Below are 22,027 nucleotides of genomic sequence, written 5' to 3'. Positions count from 1 at the left end.
TCCCAAGACCCCTGGTGAGTCCAACAGAGGGGGCGACGACCCCAAGTCAAACGCGGAGACCGAAACTTGATGCAAAAGCAAGAGGATTTTTATTACAAGCGCAGCGCAGGGGCTCTCAGGCAGACAGACAGCAACACAAGGGAAGCGCTGGCTGACTGGAGCCCTGAGCAATTGCAGAACATGAGTTTATAAAGGCAAAAACCACACGCAGGTGGTCTGGAAAACAGGGAATTGGGTTAACAGTTAACAGTTGACTCATCTCCTAGGGGGCAGACCTGTGTTAGTAGTTGACTCATCTCCTAAGGAGCAGGGTGGTCTGTCTTTACACATACCGATCCCAGGAAGAGATAAGATAGCTATGCTATGACCAGACCAGGGCACCAGAGCTTACTGGAAAGGTCAGTTAAAACACAGGAGGAGGGGGGGTTTTCTCTTTGTTCTTACAATAACCAGGGCTTACTGGAAAAGTTAGTTAAGAGGGGGAAGGGAGGTTTCAGCGGCCTTACATTCCCCCCTTTTCTTTTGGGGAGTTTCAATCATGGAACTAGAGACCTTCGTCTAGGGATACAGGTTGATACCGCTGTTGGAGGACCATTACCTGGACTGCACTAATCCGGTCCCGGATAAAGGCGACTAAGCGGTTTAATATGCATGGCCCGAATGTCAGGAGGAGAAGAATAATCAAGGGTCCCACTAGTGAAGATATTAGGGTTGTGAACCAAGGTGAGCTGTTAAACCAACTTTCGAACCAGCCTTGTTTGGCTTCTCGCTCTCTTTTGCGAGTTTCTAACCTCTCCCTAAGTTTTGACATAGAATCCTTTATCACCCCTGAATGATCAGCATAGAAACAGCATTGTTCCTTGAGAGCTGCACACAGCCCTCCCTCCTTCAAGAATAGGAGATCAAGCCCTCTCCTATTCTGTAGGACTACCTCAGACAAAGAAGTCAGAGACTCCTCAAGCTTAGTAATGGAGTGTTCTATATGTTTGAGGTCTTCATCTATAGCAGCTCTGAGTTCTTCAGTATAGGTGGGGCCTTGGATGAGGGCTGTTGTCCCTGTGCCCACCCCCGCCGCGACCCCCAGACCTAGAAGGGCAGCTAAGGTCAGTGAGACAAGTTCCCGTTTATCTCGATGGGAAGGGGGATAAGAATTAAATTCTCCTTCGAAGGCATTAGCTTGATAGTACATGATCCTGGGGACTAACTGGACAAGGATGCAATAATCTTGGGGGCGGTTGAAGACCTGAGCTGCTAAACATGGAGTGAGCCCCGTACTGCAAGCCCACCATCCCCATTCTGCACAGAAATACTCCCGTTCAGATCCACAATTTCTTCTATGTCCCTGCCTGTCTTTGGGGCATACATAGAACTGGGTCGCCGAAAGGCGCTGACGATGACGGGACCCATCACACCCGGGAACCTGCCCGTCTTGATGTTGTTTCTCTATCCCGTTTTTTTAGTTTCCTCTACTGATTTACCAGGGAGACCCCATTCTCTGTACCCGGCTGCCATGGCACAGAGGTCTGGCGTTAGGTCTGGCCACCATGTCCCTTTAGGTGCTATGTTGGTAGTTGACCAAACTGTCTGTCCAGTGTGGGGGGACACTACCCTCCAGGTTAGTCTCTTCGGGGCATGGGGGTTGCTACTTATCAGCGGCAGGCCCAGCAGGAGGAGGGCAGCGGCGAATCCGTAGCTTGAGAGGGTTGTCGGTCTTTTCTGCAGTCCATCCATGGCAGTTGTTGTCCGGAAGAGGTGCTCGCTTGACGTGGGAGGCGTGGATCCAAGCAGCTATGCCGTCTACCTTGATCGCTGTCAGGGTTGTCAGCAATACCAAGTGAGGTCCTTTCCACCTTGGCTCGAGGTTGGCAGCCCGATGGCGTCTGACGTAGACGAAGTCTCCAACCTGGAACTGGTGGGGGACCTGTAGTTCCCCTGGTTGATAGAGGGCAGCCAGGGGAGTCCACACTTCCTTCTGGACAGTCTCGAGGGCCTTCAGCCTGGCAAGCAGGGATTGAGGGGTATGAGTGTCTGTGGGCACAGACCATGGGTCAGCGGATAGGGGCGGAGGGGCCCCAAACAGAATCTCGAACGGAGTTACTCCTAAGGGGCCTGGTGTATTTCGCGCGCGGAAAAGAGCAAAGGGAAGGAGGACCGTCCAGTCTGCCACGCCAGTCTCTAAGGACAATTTAGTCATAGCCTCTTTTAATGTCCTGTTCATTCTTTCTACCTGACCTGAACTCTGGGGCCTGTAAGCACAATGCAATTTCCAATCCGCCCCTAGTATCTTGGCCATTCCCTGACTTACCTGGGCAACGAAGGCCGGACCGTTGTCTGATCCGATTACCTTTGGAACTCCAAACCGAGGGAAGATATCTTCTAAGATCTTCTTGGCGACTACGGTTGCAGTCTCTCTCTTGGTGGGAAAGGCTTCTACCCAACCTGAGAAAGCATCTATAAAGACGAAGAGATACTTGTAACCGTAACGAGCAGGCTTTGCCTCTGTGAAATCTACCTCCCAGTAACTTCCTGGCCGATCCCCCTTGAGTCTCTGTCCCTTCCCAACCTGGGATGGGTGTAGGTTTACTAGTTGACATGCCTTGCAGTGCTTGACTACTTCCTCCGAGAGGCGGTCGAGTCCTTTGACATAGTGTCCAGTGGCCCGGCTAGTGGAGCTAAGGTGTTTGGCCCCCAGGTGGGTGAGGCGGTGTAGTTGTTGGAGGTAGGCGGTGGCCGCTTCCCTTGGCACTACCATTTTCTCCCCCGCAGTCCTCCAAACCCCGAGTTCATCCTTGTGGTATTTTTCTGGCTTTTTAAACAGGTCTTCCTCTTCCTCTGGGGTGTGGTGGAGGGCCTCTGGCTGTGATACTGCGGGACCGGCAGCGAGGGCAAGTAGCCGGGGCCCGAGAGAGGCCTGTCTCGCCTCAGTATCCGCCTTCCTGTTTCCCACAACTATCTCTGAGGTCCCTTTCTGATGGCCGGGACAGTGGATGATAGCTACTTCCCGGGGGGGGGGGGGGGGGGGCGTGGACAGCCTCTAGGAGTTCGAGGATCTCTTGCTTATTCTTGAAGTCTTCTGGGAGACCGGCCCTAACGGTTTTTTAAGAACCGAATACTGGGCTCCCGTGTCTACTAGGAAGTTGACAAGCTTCCCCTCCACCTTAAGGGTTACTCTAGGCTCGGGGAGGGGGTCCGAGCCCTGACCTCTTCAATCACTATCTTCCTGGAGTGCCAGCGCCTTCTTCACTAGTCTCTTTGGGCACTCCTGCTTCCAATGTCCTTCTTCCTTGCAATAAGCACATTGATTCTTTCCTAACGGTGGCCTGTTGCCCAGGGTACCTGCCTGCCTTCTCTTTCCTATCTCCTGTGGCTTACTCCCTTCTATTGCTGCGGCCAAGATACGGGTTAGCCTTTGCTCTTCCCTTTTTTCCTTTTTCTCTTCCTTTTCCTCTCTCTCCCTCTTCTTCCGCTGCTCCTTCTCCTCCTTGGTCTCCCTCTTATGGTACACTTTCTCTGCCTCCTTAACTAAATCTTGGAGGGTAAAGTCCTGCAGTCCCTCAAGTCTCTGTAGCTTTTTCTTAATGTCTAATGCTGACTGCCCTATGAAGGCCATGGCTACCGAAGTCTTCTGTCCCTCCGAGGTGGGGTCAAATGGGGTGTACTGTCTGAACGCCTCCATCAGTCGCTCGAGGAAAACAGAAGGCGGTTCAGTGGGCCCCTGGATGACCTCTCTTACCTTAGCCAAATTCGTGGGGCGCCGAGCCGCCCCTCTGAGGCCGGCCACTAGAGTCTGGCGGTAGACCTTCAGGTGCTCCCTACCTTCTGCCGTGTTCAAGTCCCAGTCCGGCCTGGCCAGAGGAAAGGCCGTATCCACCAAATGGGGGAGTTGGGTAGACCGGCCGTCGGGGCCAGGGGCGTTCTTTCGGGCCTCCAAAAGAATCCGCTCCCTTTCCTCTGTAGTAAAGAGAGTCTGGAGAAGCTGCTGACAGTCATCCCAAGTAGGCTGGTGAGAGAACATAAGGGACTCGACCAGCCCCGTCAGGCGCTGGGGATCTTCTGCTGCAGCGGGGGCCTGGGTCATGAGAACCCGGGAGGCTCCGGGCGCAGCCAGGGTTTCAGCCAAGGGGGAGGGTTTTGGACCAGGTCCTGCCAGACGACGATATACGGCTGCTGGTCCGGGTGGCCCGCCGGGCCTGATTGGAACACCTTATTCTTTACTGCAAAAATAATAGACAGGTCAAAAGTCCCATCCGCTGGCCACCCCACGCCTAGGGCTGGCCAGTCGGATGAACAGAAAGTCTGCCAGGGACCCTTCTTGACACTGACGGAAAGGTTGAGTCCCTGACTCCGGACGTCCTTCCAGTGTGCCACTGTAAGAGAAAGAGGGGTGCTGCTTCCTTGGCCCATGTTACCTGGATGGGAGAGGAGGAGTAGAAGACAAAAACAAAGAACAAACAATGACGCGACAAGACACCGGATCCACAAGAATTTACCCAGATACAGAATGCCCGCTGAGGGATGATATCCCTCCCTGATGCTAGTCCGGCCGGACACGCGAGTGCCCGTTGCCGGCCAGCCCGAACCAGAAGTGACCAAGACCTCCTCTTGGTCACCACCCGTCCCTGGGGCGTCCCCCAGGGTGACAGTTTTTCTGGCCGAAGTCCCTTCGACCAGAGGAGCCGACTCCTTACAGAGCTGACAACCTGTCTTCCCAAAAAACCAAAACTGAGAACAAACAAAAGACAAGACAAACACTGAACGACTCCGGAGTCTGCTTACCTCCAAGACCGATGTCGGCGCTTGAGGGGTGGTCGCCCCAAATCCCGGACGAGCCCCCAAATGTAAGGTCCCAAGACCCCCGGTGAGTCCAAAAGAGAGGGCGACGACCCCAAGTGAAACGCGGAGACCGAAACTTGATGCAAAAGCAAGAGGATTTTTATTACAAGCGCGGCGCAGGGGCTCTCAGGCAGACAGACAGCAACACAAGGGAAGCGCTGGCTGACTGGAGCCCTGAGCAATTGCAGAACATGAGTTTATAAAGGCAAAAACCACACGCAGGTGGTCTGGAAAACAGGGAATTGGGTTAACATTTAACAGTTGACTCATCTCCTAGGGGGCAGACCTGTGTTAGTAGTTGACTCATTTCCTAAGGGGCAGGGTGGTCTGTCTTTACACATACCGATCCCAGGAAGAGATAAGATAGCTATGCTATGACCAGACCAGAGCACCAGAGCTTACTGGAAAGGTCAGTTAAAACACAGGAGGAGGGGGGGTTTTCTCTTTGTTCTTACAATAACCAGGGCTTACTGGAAAAGTTAGTTAAGAAGGGGAAGGGAGGTTTCAGCGGCCTTACAGTGCCTCCCTTTTCAGGATTTCCCTGGGAGCTGGCTCCCCCTTTAGCGCTCCCCCTCGGGCCAGCTACTAATATTTGGGCCCCAATCTGCAGAGCACAATTCTTTAACCACGGTGGGGGATTCTGAACTAAGTCTAACCATTTATCTATGTAGGGAAATTGATCGGGGTGCCCAGGGTTCCCGGTGACTATATTCCAAACCGCTTTTACAAGCCTGAGGTTGAGAGACCCTGTGTATGGCCACGGTATTCTAAAAGTAGGCCATTCTGACTCAAACAGGGTCCTCAGCCTGCTCTTTGAGAATTTTATGCCATATACACCATCTGAGAAACCTTCCTTGAAATGTCTCAGCATACATTCTAAGGGTGTCTTAACTGTGCTGGGTCCCCCTCCCATTGTGAAACAAAAGAAAACAATTCCCACTGAGAGGAGGAAGAGGAAAAACAGTAACTTTGGAGAAAACTGTAGACTGCTGCTGTAGAAGTCCTCCCTCCCAGAGGCTGGGGGCAACCTGTGGAGAAAAATGACTTTAGTCAGGCAGAGAAAGAAGACGGAAGAGAAGAAAGGTGTGCAGGGAGATTTCTAGTGGACTGAAATTCTGAAGGGCCCCTTGATAGAAAAGGTCCTTAATCCGGTCACAGATGCTGTCTGCAGTGGGCGAACAGGGGTAGAACCAAGTTATGTCCTCCAGGAGGGCCCTAGCAAACAACTGAAAACAACAAGACACACAAACTGAATAACCCGGGGTAAACAGGGTCCATGAACAGATGATTATAATAACACTAGTTGGATTTCATTTTCTTTGATGTCCAGCAATTTTATTCTGCTAGACTCGGAGCCAAAAACCTTTGCTCCTCTGTTTTATCTTTCTTCCTTTCCCTCCCTTCCTACACTGATTATTTACTTTGTCCTTGGCAGGGGGGGAGATAAGGACCTGTTATTTACAGGCAAGCAATAAACTAGCTAATGGTTCTTTGTTTAAACTTCACTGGGTTACAACCTTGGAATCTTAAAATTTTAACCCAACACAATAAAATCATAAATCAGGGAAGAGCAAATTAAAGTCTCTACTGTACAGACATACAGAAATTTCATTAGCTGAGAGTTTGTCAGCAGGCTAATTCCCTCCCTCACAGAAAGCAAGATGACCTCAAGAATAAGAATTCTCGGCAGTGCTGCTGGGATACTTGCAGTCTGTCATGGCATTCAGCCTCACCACACACAACTAGGCTTCCCCTAAAGTGGGGCTTGACCCAAATAAATTAAATGTTTCACCCAGACAGCACAATCCTTCTCGGTTAACAAAGGCACAGGACAACATAAAGTAGCTTTCACTTTTACACAGGCTCTCACACTCTTTCAGCAGACATTCACTTGGAAGGTAAACAGTTAACCAGAACACTGCCTAACTCCCCTAATAGACGTGGGGGCCCTCCCTGAACCCACACCCCAGGAACAGGATTCTCAACCAATATATCGGTGAGAATCTACTGGAGAAGTTACTGTGCCCAGTCCTGCTCTCGGTACAGGATTACCGGTCACAGGCAGGAAAGTGAACTTGAAATCCCTTAATCTAATTCACTTACCTCTGGAGGTGTTTTTGATGCCTCCAAAAGGATGTAGTGGCATGTCAGGTGTCCTCCGTCTGGCTGTCAAGACCACTGAGAAGCATCTCTGGGGCCCTGGAACTTCGTCAGGTGGTACCTCCCCTAGAGATCCTCAGGGCCTTACAGCCAAGCTGGGGGAGGCCATCCACCCACAGCTTCTGAGGCCATGTGCCATTAGGCAAAAATCTCGTTGGTGCCTCCAAATGTTATATTGTAAATCAGTGAGCTGAACATGAGACACCTTAATAAACCAAATTAATATGGAGTCTTTTATTATGCTAGCAGGCTCAGATTGCTTCCCAAGTCTGAGCAAAATCATGGAGGAAGCTTTCCCTTTTTATATTTTTCTAATGTCTTTGTCTCCTAAATATTGGGCTTTCGGTCCCATTTGCAAGTTTTTAAAGAACCCTATGTATGTTTAGTAGATATCTTGCAGGAAGCCACTAGCCTTGAGTACAACACAGTTCTATTGAGATAACTAAAAAAAAACACCTGGCATGAGAGCATGGGAATATCAGCCCCTTACATTAGATGACTAGCCTGCAAGGTCAGACAGCTAAGCTTATCTTCCCTATTACTCAAGTAAGTGCGAAGTGCATGTTAAAGAAGCTAAAAAGCAGAGTTAATTCACAGAATAAGGGACCATTTAAGAATAGCAGAGTTGACTCACAGAACAAGGGACCATCTAAAATAGCAGAGAATTTTGAACAGCAGTTTTACAAAATAGAGATTACTATTCTTCAAAATAAACCTTCACTTTCTTTTCTGAAAACTCTTCTTTGTATTTTATTGGGCTTTGATCTACACAGGCAAAAGAACCTCTTCAGTTTGGTAACAGGTATATCCAATCTTGTACCTCCCTGAGGATTAACACCAGAGGCTGAATACCATGGAGGGGTGAACTAGATATCACTAAAATAACCAGTCACTAAAGAAATAATAAAACAAGGACCAGTTCCTCAAGTTGCTAAAACATATTACCTTAAATGTCCAGTTTCTAACAAAAAATAATGAAGCACGCAAAAACAGGTGAAGGAGATCAGAATATACTACCCAAAATATGCCAGTTTGTCATAAGGATTATTTTGACCTAAAGACAATTAAGAAACTGGAAACACAGGATGAGTTCTCTTAAAATTTTCTTTTGTAAAAGAAACTTACATTTGTAAAGATGTCCTTCTCTCTCATACCAAGGAGAAGAAGAAAAAACTCTTATCACCTGAGATGACTTGAGTCTGCTTAAGACACCTTATAAAACTCTTATTTATCAAACAATTTCTAATCTTCTTTCCACAACATAACCCACCACCAGAAGCCCAAATCCACTTGTCCTTATCTAGTCTCTTTTCTGTACTTTATTACCCTTTATTAATATGCTACATGAGGCCTACTTTTTAAATCTTATTAGAAATAATTTAATTATTAAAATTAATACGTGAGTTTAGCAAGGTCCAGGTTAAAATATCACTATACAAAAGTTACTTTTCTATATGAAAATTTAAAATATCACACTTAGGAGACACATGGCTGGGCACTCCCACAAGAGTGAAGGCTACTGGGCGTAATGACCTAGCTTGACAATGTCTGCTCCAGTATGCCTCCTGGCAACCCTGCACTGACTGAACTACCCACAGCCTAGTCTGGACATGATTGTGCTTGTGAGCCAGTTCCAAAGGACAGTGGTGGGTGGGTGGTCCCGTCTGTGGGGACCCCCCAAGGTCACTGTCATGGAAGAGTGATGCACCTGCACCCACTGTTCCACCAGCAGCAGTGAGACATGAGGAGATTCTGCCATAGGGACAGCAGCAGCAGCTGTAGCTCCTGAGCCCAGGAATGGAGGAGAAATAAGGCAGGAGTACCCTAGCCAGCCTGGTGGTGGAAGAAGCTGCGCTGGGCTAGTGGATATAACCCATGTTAAATTAACAAAATATATTGTTTCACTAAATTTTCAAGGCAGTGGGACTTTTTGAATCATATTAATAGTGGGGAAGGGTGCATAATAAGAATAGAGTCACAGTTGTTTAATAATTATTCACCTTACTAACTGTAGATGAAAAGTTTTCTTATAGACCCTGGGAAACTGGAGGATGAAACAAGGCTGTAAAAGGATTTGCTTTCTCTCGTTAGAGAGAAGGAAAATTTTATACTTAAGGTACATGGGAAGCTCTGTCAAATAAGGAAATAACTATATTTTACTCATACATGAATATTATTAAAATGGGTGCTCCAGAGATTATAATACAAATCTCCAAGAGTCTACAAAATTCTGATATACTTTTATTTATCACTCTGATTGTTATTCTAGAATGTTGTGTTTTGAAAAAATGACAGGATTCCATGTAAACTGCATTGCAATTAAACTTATAACTGTGTAATTTTGTTTCTTTTTTTTGTCATTTGCAGTCATTGTTTTACTCTGGTACATTTGCAAAGATGTTACATCTTCTGAAAGATGCATGGAAAGGACTCTGATTTATTTTAAATTGCATGTTTTTAAGAATAAATTTTCAGACCATCCCCTCGAATTGGATGATAATTATTAGAACTCTATAGAGTATCTGGATTTATATAAATATGGGCAAAAAAAAATTAGGAGAAACAGAATTTGATTATAGGACTGAATGAGCTAAAAATAATTATAGTTTTTGTAAGTTTTTAAAAGCATTGCTGATTTTTAACGTTCTTGTTTTCCAAACATAAGGAAACTTATTTTTTTGTTAAAGCAATTTGGTAAATTATAATTTCATAAGCAATATTGAGGCATTTAATTTTTTTTCCCCTCCAGAATTTGGAAACTCTTAATGAGTGAGTATTATTGTTCTCATGGTACTGTGTTTATTTGCATAAATCCAATAAAAATCTGATTTCTTCATAACAGGACATAAGGCAGTTTCCAATTGTGGTTTTATTAATCAAGACTTTGTTAGAATGTCATGTCTGAGAGAGACATGCCAGGACTCTAGATGTCACCAGAAAGCTTTAAGGAAAACTATTGACTTTGAAATCAATAAGCTCCTTGGATAAATAGCCTGGTACCTTGCTTGGTCACATGGCTCATGGCAGTCTTTCCAGATAAGGAACAAAGGTTGCTCTCTTGAAAGATAGCAAGAAGGAACCTCAAGATATCTGTGAGGACTTTACCCAAACTTATAGGCATTGCAAGCAAATAGTTACATACAAGGGATCTCTCATTAGATTATCAAATGATTTCTCAACAGAAACACATCAGGCCAGAAAAGAATGGACAGAAATTTACAAAGTGATGCAAAGCAAAGGACTGAATCCAAGAATATTCTATCCAGCAAGGCTATCATTCAAAACTGAAGGGGAGCCGAAACCGGTTTGGCTCAGTGGATAGAGCGTCGGCCTGCAGACTGAAAGGTCCCAGGTTTGATTCCGGTCAAGGGCATGTACCTGGGTTGCAGGCACATCCCCAGTAAGAAATGTGCAGGAGGCAGCTGATCGATGTTTCTCTCTCATCGATGTTTCTAACTCTCTATCTCTCTCCCTTCCTCTCTGTAAAAAACCAATAAAATATACTAAAAAAAAAAAAACAAAACTGAAGGGGAAATAAGAAGCTTCACAGACAAAAAAAAGGCTAAGGGAGTTTATAATCACCAAGTCAGCAATGCAAGGAATGCTAAAGGGACTGGTGTAAAAAAAAGAACTAAAAAGCTCAGAAAGAAAACAGCCACAAACAAAAAAGAAATGACTACAAACAAGTACCTTTCAATAATAACTTTAAACGTAAACGGACTAAATGCTCCAACTAAAAGACATCGAGTGACTGAATGGATAAAAAAACATGACCCATACATCTGCTGTCTACAAGAGACCCACCTCATTTGAAGCGACTGACATGGACTGAAAGTGAAAGGATGGAAAAATATCTTTCAAGCAAATGAAAAAGAAAAGAAAGCTGGGGTAGCAATACTTATATCGGACAAAATAGACCGCAAAGTGAAGGCTATAACAAGAGATAAAGAAGGCTACTTCATAATACTAAAGGGATCAATACAACAAGAAGATATAACTCTGGTAAACATATATGCACCCAATGCAGGAGCACCAAAATTCATAAAAAATCTCCTGGAAGATATCAGGGGGGAGATCGACAACAATACAATCAGAGTAGGGGACTTTAATACACCACTGACAGCACTGGATAAGTCCTCTAGACAAACAATCAGCAAAGAAACAGCAATCCTAAATGACTCACTAGAACAGATGGACTTAATAGACATCTTCAGAACACTTCACCCCAAAGCCAGGGAATATACATTCTACTCAAATGCTCATAAGACATATTCAAAAATAGACCATATATTGGGTCACAAGCAAAGTCTCCCCAAACTCAAGAAGATTGAAATCATAAAAAGCATCTTCTCAGACCACGATAGCATAATATTAGAAATAAACTACAATAAAAACAACTCAAAATACTCAAACACCTGGAAGCTGAATAGCATGTTATTAAATATTGATTGGGTTACCAATGAGATCAAAGAATTAATTGAAAACATCCTGGAAACTAATGACAATGAAAACACAACAATCCAAAACCTATGGGACACAATGAAAGCAGTCCTGAGAGGGAAGTTTATAGCTCTACAGGCCTATCTCAAAAAACAAGAAGAAATGGTAATAAATCATCTAATTATACAACTCAAAGAATTAGAAATAGAGCAACAGGAAAACCCCAGAGTGAGCAGAAGGAAGGAGATAATAAAGATTAGAGCAGAAATAAATGACATAGAGACCCAAAAAAACAATACAGACAATCAATGAAACCAAGAGCTGGTTCTTTGAAAGGATAAACAAGATTGGCATACCTCTAGCCAGACTCACCAAGAAGCAAAGAGAGAGGACCCAAATAAACAAAATCAGAAACGATAGAGGCGAAATAACAACAGACCACACAGAAATACAAATGATTGTTAAAAAATACTATGGACAACTCTACTCCAACAAACTAGACAACCTGGAGGAAATGGACAAATTCCTAGAAAAATACAACATTCCAAAACTCAATCAGGAAGAATCTAAAAATCTCAACAGGCCAATAACTATGGAAGAAATTGAAGCAGTCATCAAAAAGCTTCCAGCAAACAAAAGCCCAGGGCCAGACGGCTTCACAGGGGAGTTTTACCAAACATTCAAGGAAGAACTAAAACCTATCCTCCTCAGACTACTACAAAAAATTCAAGAGGAAGGAACACTTCCAAGCTCATTCTATGAAGCCAGCATCACCCTAATACCAAAACCAGGTAAAGACAACACAATGAAAGAGAATTACAGGCCAATATCCCTCATGAACATAGATGCCAAAATCCTCAACAAAATCTTAGCAAATCAGATCCAGCAGTACATCAGAAAGATCATACACCATGAACAAATAGGATTTATCCCAGGGATGCAAGGATGGTACAATATCCGCGAATCAATAAACGTGATACATCATATAAACAAATTGAAAGAAAAAAACCACATGGTCATATCAATTGATGCAGAAAAAGCATTTGACAAAATTCAACACCCATTTTTGATAAAAACTCTCAGTAAGGCGGGAGTAGAAGGATCATATCTCAACACAATAAAAGCCATATATGACAGGCCCACAGCCAACATCATACTCAATGGACAAACACTAACACCATTTCCCCTAAGAACAGGAACAAGATAGGGATGGCCACTCTCTCCACTCCTGTTCAACATAGTACTGGAAGTGTTAGCCATTGCAATTAGGCAAGAAGAAGAAATAAAAGGCATCCAAATTGGAAAAGAGGAAGTAAAACTGTCCTTATTAGCAGACAACATGGTATTATACATACAAAACCCTAGAGACTCGATCAAAAAGCTACTAGACTTAATACATGAATTTGGCAATGTAGCAGGATATAAAATTAACCCCAGGAAATCTGAGGCATTTTTATACACCAATAGTGAACTTTCAGAAAGCGAGATTATGAAAACAATCCCGTTTAACATTGCACCAAAAAAATTAAGCTACCTACGAATAAACTTAACTAAAGAGGTAAAAGACCTCTACTCAGAAAACTACAGGACGTTGAAAAAAGACAGAGGAAGACATAAACAGATGGAAGAACATACCGTGTTCATGAATTGGTATAATCAATATCATTAAAATGTCCATACTACCCAAAGCAATCTATAAATTCAACGCACTTCCCATTAAAACACCAACGGCATACTTCACAGATCTAGAACGAACTCTCCAAAAATTGATCTGGAATGAAAAAAAGACCCCGTATTGCTGCAGCAATCCTGAAAAGAGCAAAGTAGGTGGGATCTCAATACCAGATATCAAGATGTATTACAAAGCCACTGTTCTCAAAACTGCCTGGTACTGGCACAAGAACAGGCATATAGATCAATGGAATGGAATAGAGAGCCAGAAATCGGCCCGAACCTATATGCTCAATTAATATTTGACAAAGGAGGCAAGAACGTACAATGGAGACAAGATAGTCTCTTCAATAAATGGTGTTGGGAAAATTGGACTGATATATGCAAGAAAATGAAACCAGACCACCAACTTACACCAAACACAAAAATAAACTCAAAATGGATAAAGGACTTAAATGTACGACAGGAAACCATAAAAATTCTAGAATAATCCAAAGGCAACAAAATCTCAGACATATGCCGAAGCAATTTCTTCACTGATACAGCTCCTAGGGCACTTGAAACTAAAGAGAAAATGAACAAATGGGACTACATCAAAATAAAAAGCTTCTGCACACCAAAAGAAACCATCAACAAAACGAGAAAACCCACCGTGTGGGAAAACATATTTGCCAATGTCATATCTGATAAGGGCCTAATCTCCAAAATTTATAGGAAACTCATACAACTTAACAAAAGGGAGATAGAAAAAAAATAGCTGCCAAGGATTAGAGAACCAAGATGGTGGCATAGGTTAACGCCGGAGTTTGCTGCTTTGAACAACTACTTGAAAAGTGAAACCAAAAAACGGAATGGACATCACCCAGAACCACAGGAACACTGGCTGAGTGGAAGTCCTACAACTAGGAGGAAAGAGAAACGCATACGGACACTCAGAGGAGGCGCAGTGCTGAAGTCAAATTCTGAGGTGCGGAGTGCGCAGAGCGGGCTGGCGGAGGAGGGCGCTGTTGGCGTTTTCAATCAGGAGGGAGTCGCAGACTCTGAGCTCCAGATACAGGCGAGTCTTTAGGGACCCAGACTCAAACGGGAGAAGCGGGACTGTCTGGCTTCGGTCAGAGCGAGTGCAGCTTTCTCTCTGAGGTTTGTAGCGGGTGCAGGGACTCAGAGAGGCAGAGCCCCTGGGGACAGGACTGAGAGCCGCCATAACTGCTCTCTCTGGCCCACCCTATTGATCCTGTGCGACCCGCCCTGACCAAGCCCTGCACAGAGGCATTTGCCCGATAGCCTCAGGCAAAGGCTAGATTAGCACCTCCCTAGAGGACAGTTCTCTCACTGCAGACACAGCTGATTCTCATAGCCACTTGGCCTGGAGGTCAAACCCTACCTGGTATTAGCTACAACATCAAGGTTTAACTATAAGACTGTGCACAAAGACCACTAGGGGGTGCACCAAGGAAGCATAACAAAATGCGGAGACAAAGAAACAGGACAAAATTGTCAATGGAAGATATAGAGTTCAGAACCACACTTTTAAGGTCTCTCAAGAACTGTTTAGAAGTCGCCGATAAACTTAATGAGATCTACAAGAAAACTAATGAGACCCTCGATCTTATATTGGGGAACCAACTAGAAATTAAGCATACACGGACTGAAATAACGAATATTATACAGACTCCCGACAGCAGACCAGAGGAGGGCAAGAATCAAGTCAATGATTTGAAATGTGAGGAAGCAAAAAACACCCAACCGGAAAAGCAAAATGAAAAAAGAACCCAAAAATGCGAGGATAGTGTAAGGAGCCTCTGGGATACCTTCAAGCGTACCAACATCAGAATTATAGGGGTGCCAGATGATGAGAGAGAGCAAGATATTGAAAACCTATTTGAAGAAATAATGACAGAAAACTTCCCCCACCTGGTGAAAGAAATGGACTTACAGGTCCATGAAGCGCGCAGAACCCCAAACAAAAGGAATCCAAAGAGGACCACGTCAAGACACATCATAATTAAAATACCAAGAGCAAAAGATAAAGAGAGAATCTTAAATACAGCAAGAGAAAGAAACTCAGTTACCTACAAGGGAATACCCATACGACTGTCAGCTGATTTCTCAACAGAAACTTTGCAGGCCAGAAGGGAGTGGCAAGAAATATTCAAAGTGATGAATACCAAGAACCTACAACCAAGATTACTTTATTCAGCAAAGCTATCATTCAGAATTGAAGGTCAGATAAAGAGCTTCACAGATAAGGAAAAGCTAAAGGAGTTCATCACCACCAAACCAGGATTATATGAAATGCTGAAAGGTATCCTTTAAGAAGAGGAAGAGGAAGAAAAAGGTAAAGATACAAATTATGAACAACAAATATGCATCTATCAACAAGTGAATCTAAGAATCAAGTGAATAAATAATCTGATGAACAGAATGAACTGGTGATTGTAATTGAATCAGGGACATAGAAAGGGAATGGACTGACTATTCTTGGGGGGGAAAGGGGTGTGGGAGATGCGGGAAGAGACTGGACAAAAATTGTGCACCTATGGATGAGGACAGTGGGTGGGGAGTGAGGGCAGAGGGTGGGGCGGGTACTGGGAGGAGGGGAGTTATGGTGGGGAAAAAAAGAGGAACAAATGTAATAATCTGAACAATAAAGATTTAATTAAAAAAAAAAGAACAACAAAAAAAAAGAAAAAAAAAAGGAAGATAAACAATCCAATGAAAAAATGGGCAAAGGACCTACATAGACACCTTTCAAAAAAGGACATTCAGAAAGCCAAGAGACATATGAAAACATGCTCAAAGTCACTATTTATCTGAGAGATGCACATCAAAGCCACAATGAGGTACCATCTCACACCTGTCAGACTTGCTATCATCAACAAATCAACAAATGACAAGTGCTGGAGAGGATGTGGAGGAAAAGGAAAACTTGTGCACTGCTGGTGGGGACGCAGATTGGTGCAGCCACTATGGAAGACAGTATGGAATTTCCTCAAAAAACTACAAATGGTACTCCCATTTGACCCTGTGATCCCATTTCTAGGAATATATCCCAAGAAACCAGAAACACCAATCAGAAATATGCACCCCTATGTTCATAGCAGCACAATTCACCATAGCTAAGATCTGGAAACAGCCTAAGTGCCCATCAGTAGATGAATGGATTATAAAACTGTGGTACATCTACATGATGGAATACTATGCTGCTATAAAAAAAAAGGAACTCTTACCATTTGCAACGGCATGGATGGAACTGGAGAGCATTATGCTAAGTGAAATAAGCCAATCAATGAAGGAAAAATACCACATGATCTCACTCATTCATGGATAATAGAGACCATTATAAACTTTTGAACAATAATAGATAAAGAGGCAGAGCTGTCTCAAACAGATTGTCAAACTGCAGTGGGAAGGCTGGGGAGGGTTGGGGGGCAGGAGTGAGGGGGTAAGAGATCAACCAAAGGACTTGTATGCATGCATATAAGCATAACCAATGGACATAAGACACTGGGGGATAGGGGAGGCTAGGAGACTGTCAAGGGCGGAGGGAAAAAAAGGACACATATGTAATACCCTTTGTAATACTTTAAGCAATAAATAAAAAAAAGAAAGAAATGTTCTAACTGCAGACAGTATATCAGATTGTCACTGTATGATTTCATTCCAGCGGAAGCCTTATATCTGGAAATCTTCTCAACTGGTTTATATACTGTATATATATTAATCTTTATGTTTTGTGTTCTTCTGTTTTTTAAAATGTTTACGTATTTACATGATTGCTTACTCACACAGTATGGGCCTCACTGTAGAAGCCATCAACATCACTATGTCCTAAAAATAAGACTCAAGAGTTTAGACTTATAATTGTGTCAATGAAACATGGATGCTCTACTGGATTCACTTAAAACCTCTTTCACCCTTTTGGCTACCTCATTCACTTGTCAGATAGGGAGGTCTTCTGGAATCCATCCACATCGGCAGAAAGCAGTTACAGAAGAGACCCAACACCGCTTTTTCCTGAAAGGATTCAGAGCCAAAATTCATTGGGGAAAATATAATAGGCCAGGACTAATACAGTTCAACAAGACACCTTCCATATAAAAATAATCTCATAGATATGAGATGATAATATTAACAGTGGGGAAATGATAGTGGGGAAGGGCACATAATAAGAACAGGGCCACAGTTGTTCAATAATTATTCACCTTACTAACTATAGATAAGAAGTTTTCTTACAGACCCTGGGAAACTGGAGGATGAAAACAAAGCTGTAAAAGGATAAGATGCCTCAATGGGTCCATTACTCAGAAAAGAAATACATTTTTGGGAACAGACTAAGGACAGGACACACTTTGATTTGGTTGCTGCACCTGGATCCTTACCCCCTCTGGGAGTTTTTCTCAGGAATCCTGTCCATTCTTCAGTCCCAGGAACAGGCTGAGCTGTTTGTAACATCATAGAAGATTAACCACTGTGTTTTCAGACTTTGAGCTCCTGAAGGCCAGGATGTAGACCCTCCCTTCCCCTTTCCATGTTACACTTGCAGCTTGTAGCTGCATGTAGCTATCTTCTCCTCATGTATGTGTATAATCAGCCAATTGGCAAGGGTGGTCAGAGCAGAATTTCCAGGGTAACCAACTGCTCTCCCATACTGCCGGGAGTATTGGAATAAATGCTCATATATGCGTCAACCCTGTCTCTGCTTAATTTGTCTCAAGTAGTAACAGGCGGCCTTGGACCCATTGTGTCTTGTTTCAATATGATCTCCTAAAAATAGTTCACATTGTTTAGTTTATTTTTATATTAAAACTTGGAATTGCATTTTTTGTTTCGTTTCTAAAGCCATTTTTTTCTGGAAAAAATATTACCAAACACCAATTGATCAAAATATTTAAGTATGCAATTGCTGTGGATTTTTGGCCTCAGTCTTTTGGAACACTAAGGAGTTTGCTACTGTTTGAAAATAGTGATATTTGTCGTTATCTCACTACTCAGTGTTTTGTTCACTATTTCTGTTAGCTAGGAGTTAGCAAAAGAAAAGGGAGCTAGACTGGTTGAGTCTGACTGAGTCTGGAAGTTATACTTAATGAGGGTTAGGTATGGAAGTTACCATTTCACACACTCCAGGGGATAGCTGAATCCCTGGTAAGGGGATTAACATCCCTCTGCCTGCCCCCTCCCAGGTGTAAAATGGAAAGACGACTTTCCAAACTTGGGGGTGTACAGGAGCAGAACCAATGAAAGAGAAATTCCTCTAATGGATTCAGTAAAAGTCAAGATGGTGCAGGAGTGGTCCTTCTACTTTGAGGCACCTGTAGTATGAGACAAGATGGCCACCATAAAGGGTAGGTGTCTAATCTGGTACAGGAATCAGATTGGGTAGGGGACACAATCCTGGAAGATCTAGGAAAGGGGTTGGATAGAGGGACAACCAAACATAATTACCCCCCAAGAACCAGAAGAGATTGGTTAGTTTGAAAGAAAGCTTACTCCATCCCAAGCCTGAGGTAATATAATCAAAGCTTAACATTGGCCTCTCAGTAGCATGTGTTTGCCTGTTTGTTTGCTCCTTCATGCATTCTCTCTATGTAGCAGCAGCACACATCCCAGCTTGGGTATGTAGCAGCTGTCTGGTTCTGGCAGCCAAGTAAGCCCAAGTATGGGCTCCAAGTGCAGCTCCAATGCTGGTTTGGGTGCAGCAGGAATAGAGACTAAGTTAGCTGGTCAGGGACAGAGACTAAGCTGGACTAAGCTTTCACATGGACTGAACTGAACTATGAAAGCTTTTGGTGGCCTGCAAATTCCAGGCCAATTGCAAAGAATTGCTGGAACCTGGGCTCTATGAAGAACATGGGCTCAGCAGTGGGAATGAGCTGAGCCTCCTGGTGGTGGATGAGACACTGGGAATATGGGGACAGTCCTTTGTGTTTGCTCCAGCTCCAATAAAACTTACCACTGCACCTCATCCTCCCATGTGTAAGTCCCTGAAATGCTTTTCTCATGACACAATGGAAGAACCCTATTTCCACCAACATCAGTTCTGGAGGAGGACCAGCAAAGACTATGGGGGTTGCTTTTTTCATTATTGATGTGATCTGCCTATTACTTTTCTACACAATTATCTCATGGCTAAAATAGCTGAACACCCTGCAGGACATCATGACAGTGCTCTAATTCACATGCTTTACACAGCCATTAAATTCTTAGGGGTAGCAGATCACCAGAGTGGAGTATTTTTGCTAGTACTGGTTTTGTGTTGTAAAGGTGGTTTTCATACAGCTTCCAGAAAGCTCTCTATTGATGTTGGTAGAGCCAAACATCTCCGAACTTTATCCCATCTTGTCTCCATGCTTCCCTTGTGACCATAGGTTATTGTTCTTTCTGTGACAACTGAGAGTACACTCAAGTCTTGGTTTTCTCTCATTATGCCTTTAACAACGATTATCACTTTTGTCATGATCCTCTTTTTTCTATGTAGATTCCATTATTCAGTCAAAATTGAAGTTTCTAAATGTGCCTACTATGGATCCTTATGCATTTTTGTTAGCGCTCAACTTTTTGGAAATTTTTGGATTCATCCAATAACAGAGCAACACACCAGAAAACACTGAACACAACCTGTCCAGAAGTTTGGTAGTGAGCACTACATTATTTATTTTGTCTGCTAACATCTTGTCATCTCCCTCTAGAAGACAGAAAGTAGTCTAATTAGATATTCTCCTTAATAAACCTCTATAACTTTACTAGTGGCCCGGTGCACAAAATTTATGCACATTAAAAGGGAATTAATTAGAGGAAATATTTTAATATTGTTATTTGCCCTTTCTCTATGATAGAAGTGTCAGAGATGAAAGAAAATTAGTAAAATGTATCTGAAAATCTTCCTCCTGTCAGAGTCTGGGGCATGCCACGGGACCCGGATTCAAGTCCCTGCCCACCTGCATGCATCTCAAAATCGCTCAAGACCCAGACCCAGCTGGCCCCACCCCCATTGGGCGAGATCGAGACCCGGCAGCCCCATCCCTGTCAAGCCCCGCCAGGTGTGGGGTACAGCCTCAGGTCCCCTGGCCTGGCACTGGAGTGGGGGGCACAGCCTGAGTTCCCCCATCAAGCCTCACCAGGCAGGGGGCACAACATGAGGTCCCTGTCAAGCCCCACCAGGCAAGGGATGTGGCCTGAGGTACCCCATCAAGCCCTGCCAGGTGGGGGGGGCACAGCCTGTGATCCCTCATCAAACCCTACTGGGCGGCGGGGGGCGCAGCCTCAGGCCCCCCACCCAGGCCCGGCACCACGCAGCCTCAGGTTCCTGCTTATCACTCATTATGGCTCTTTATGGGAACCCCGCCTCCGCTGTGGTTGCAGCCATCTTGTGATGAATGATGGAGTGAGGGTCAATTTACATATTACCTCTTTATTATATAGGAGGATGGGTGATGCTTTTCAGCACAGTTCCCAATGGATCCCTAGGTCTATTAATGAAGAAAATTCTTGAGGGGAATGACTGTAGGAAGTCCCTTTACTTTGTGTTTGAATATGCTTTTTACCTTTGTGGAATTATTCCATGACATGTTGACTACTAGTCTGGGTCTGATCTCAGATGGACTTCATATGCTCTTTCACTGCTTTGCTTTGGTCATGGGACATTGTGCAGCCTTAATGAGTAGATGGAAAGCAAATAGGATTTTATCCTATGGATTTGGCCAAATAGAAATTCTCTCTGTATTTATTAATAGTCTTTTTATAATAGTAATAGCTTTTTGTGTGTGTTTATGGAGTTTGTGTCTAAATTAGACAAGCACATGTTAACACCAGTCTCAGTTGGAGAGCTGATAGTATCTGTGACTTTATCATACCCATGGAGCTTCTCAAGGAAGCTGTCACTCATCTTATCACAGTCACAACATATGATGGACCCAGTGACCATGGACATGGTCACAGCCATAGATCTTCAGGCAGATACATGAATACTAACATGATGGATATATTTGTATATGTTCTGTCAGACACATCTGTCAGTATTGGAACCATTTGGATGGTTTATTGCTGAGCCCCTATGCTCTCTTTTTATGTTATATTAATATTTCTCACTTTTGTTCCACCAATTACAGATACCTGTCAGGTTCTAATTCTGAGACTGCCACAAGAATATGAAAAAGAACTACATCTTGCTTTAGAAAAAGACACAGAAAATTGAAGGATTAATATCACACTGAGACCCTCATTTCTGGTGTCACTCAGCCAGTGTTGTGGTAGAAGCAATTCATATACAGCTGACACCTGAGGTGCTGGAACAAAGAATAGTATATCAGGTTAGAGGAATACTTAATGATGCTGGAGTAAACAATTTAACAATTCAAGTGGGAAAATAAGCATACTTTCAATGTACGAATTGTTTAAGTATTGGATTTCATGATATTCTGGTTATGACAAAACAAATGGAGTCAATGAAATACTACAAAAATAGTACCTAGATAATATGACATAACTAAGGAAATACCCTTGGAGTGTGAACAATTAAGATTAAATGAAAAAGTATTTATAGTGTTTCCAGAAAGAAGAAAATTGCACATATTGTACAAAAACATTTTGCTGTATTTGAAAAAGTTAAAGCTCCCAACTATTGGATAAATAAAACTTTCTTAAAGGAAATTTAAGTACAGAAGAAGCATTTATTGTTTAAGTAAAATAATTATTTGAATCATGTGTGTAATAAGAATCTTAAAATTTGAGTGCACATGATATGTATTATCTTTGAAAATGAACATATAATTATGGAATCCAGTGAAGAACAAAATGACTTCTGTGTTTACTTTCTATTAGAAAGCATCTCCATTGTAAATAGTGTATTTACATGTTTATTACACAGATCCATTTTTTTTTGCATAGCCCCAGGATAAAATAGGAATAAAATTCTATTTTTAAG

General features: G+C 43.3%; 2 pseudogenes across 2 annotated transcripts; both read left to right on the top strand.

Moving 5' to 3' along the window:
• The first annotated feature begins 4,787 nt into the window (after window positions 1-4,787).
• LOC308511725 (proton-coupled zinc antiporter SLC30A5-like) lies at window positions 4,788-19,812 on the top strand (annotated as a pseudogene). The gene is made up of 3 exons: window positions 4,788-4,858; window positions 17,823-18,114; window positions 19,143-19,812. The product of its transcript is annotated as a proton-coupled zinc antiporter SLC30A5-like (transcript).
• A 718-nt stretch (window positions 19,813-20,530) lies between these two features.
• Window positions 20,531-21,575, top strand: LOC308511724 (proton-coupled zinc antiporter SLC30A5-like; annotated as a pseudogene). The gene has a single exon. The product of its transcript is annotated as a proton-coupled zinc antiporter SLC30A5-like (transcript).
• Window positions 21,576-22,027: the final 452 nt, after the last annotated feature.

This window comes from Myotis nattereri (assembly GCF_964212035.1).
Source record: "Myotis nattereri genome assembly, chromosome: X".
Classification (NCBI taxonomy): Eukaryota; Metazoa; Chordata; class Mammalia; order Chiroptera; family Vespertilionidae; genus Myotis; species Myotis nattereri.
This window is presented reverse-complemented; position numbering and strand designations above follow the sequence as displayed.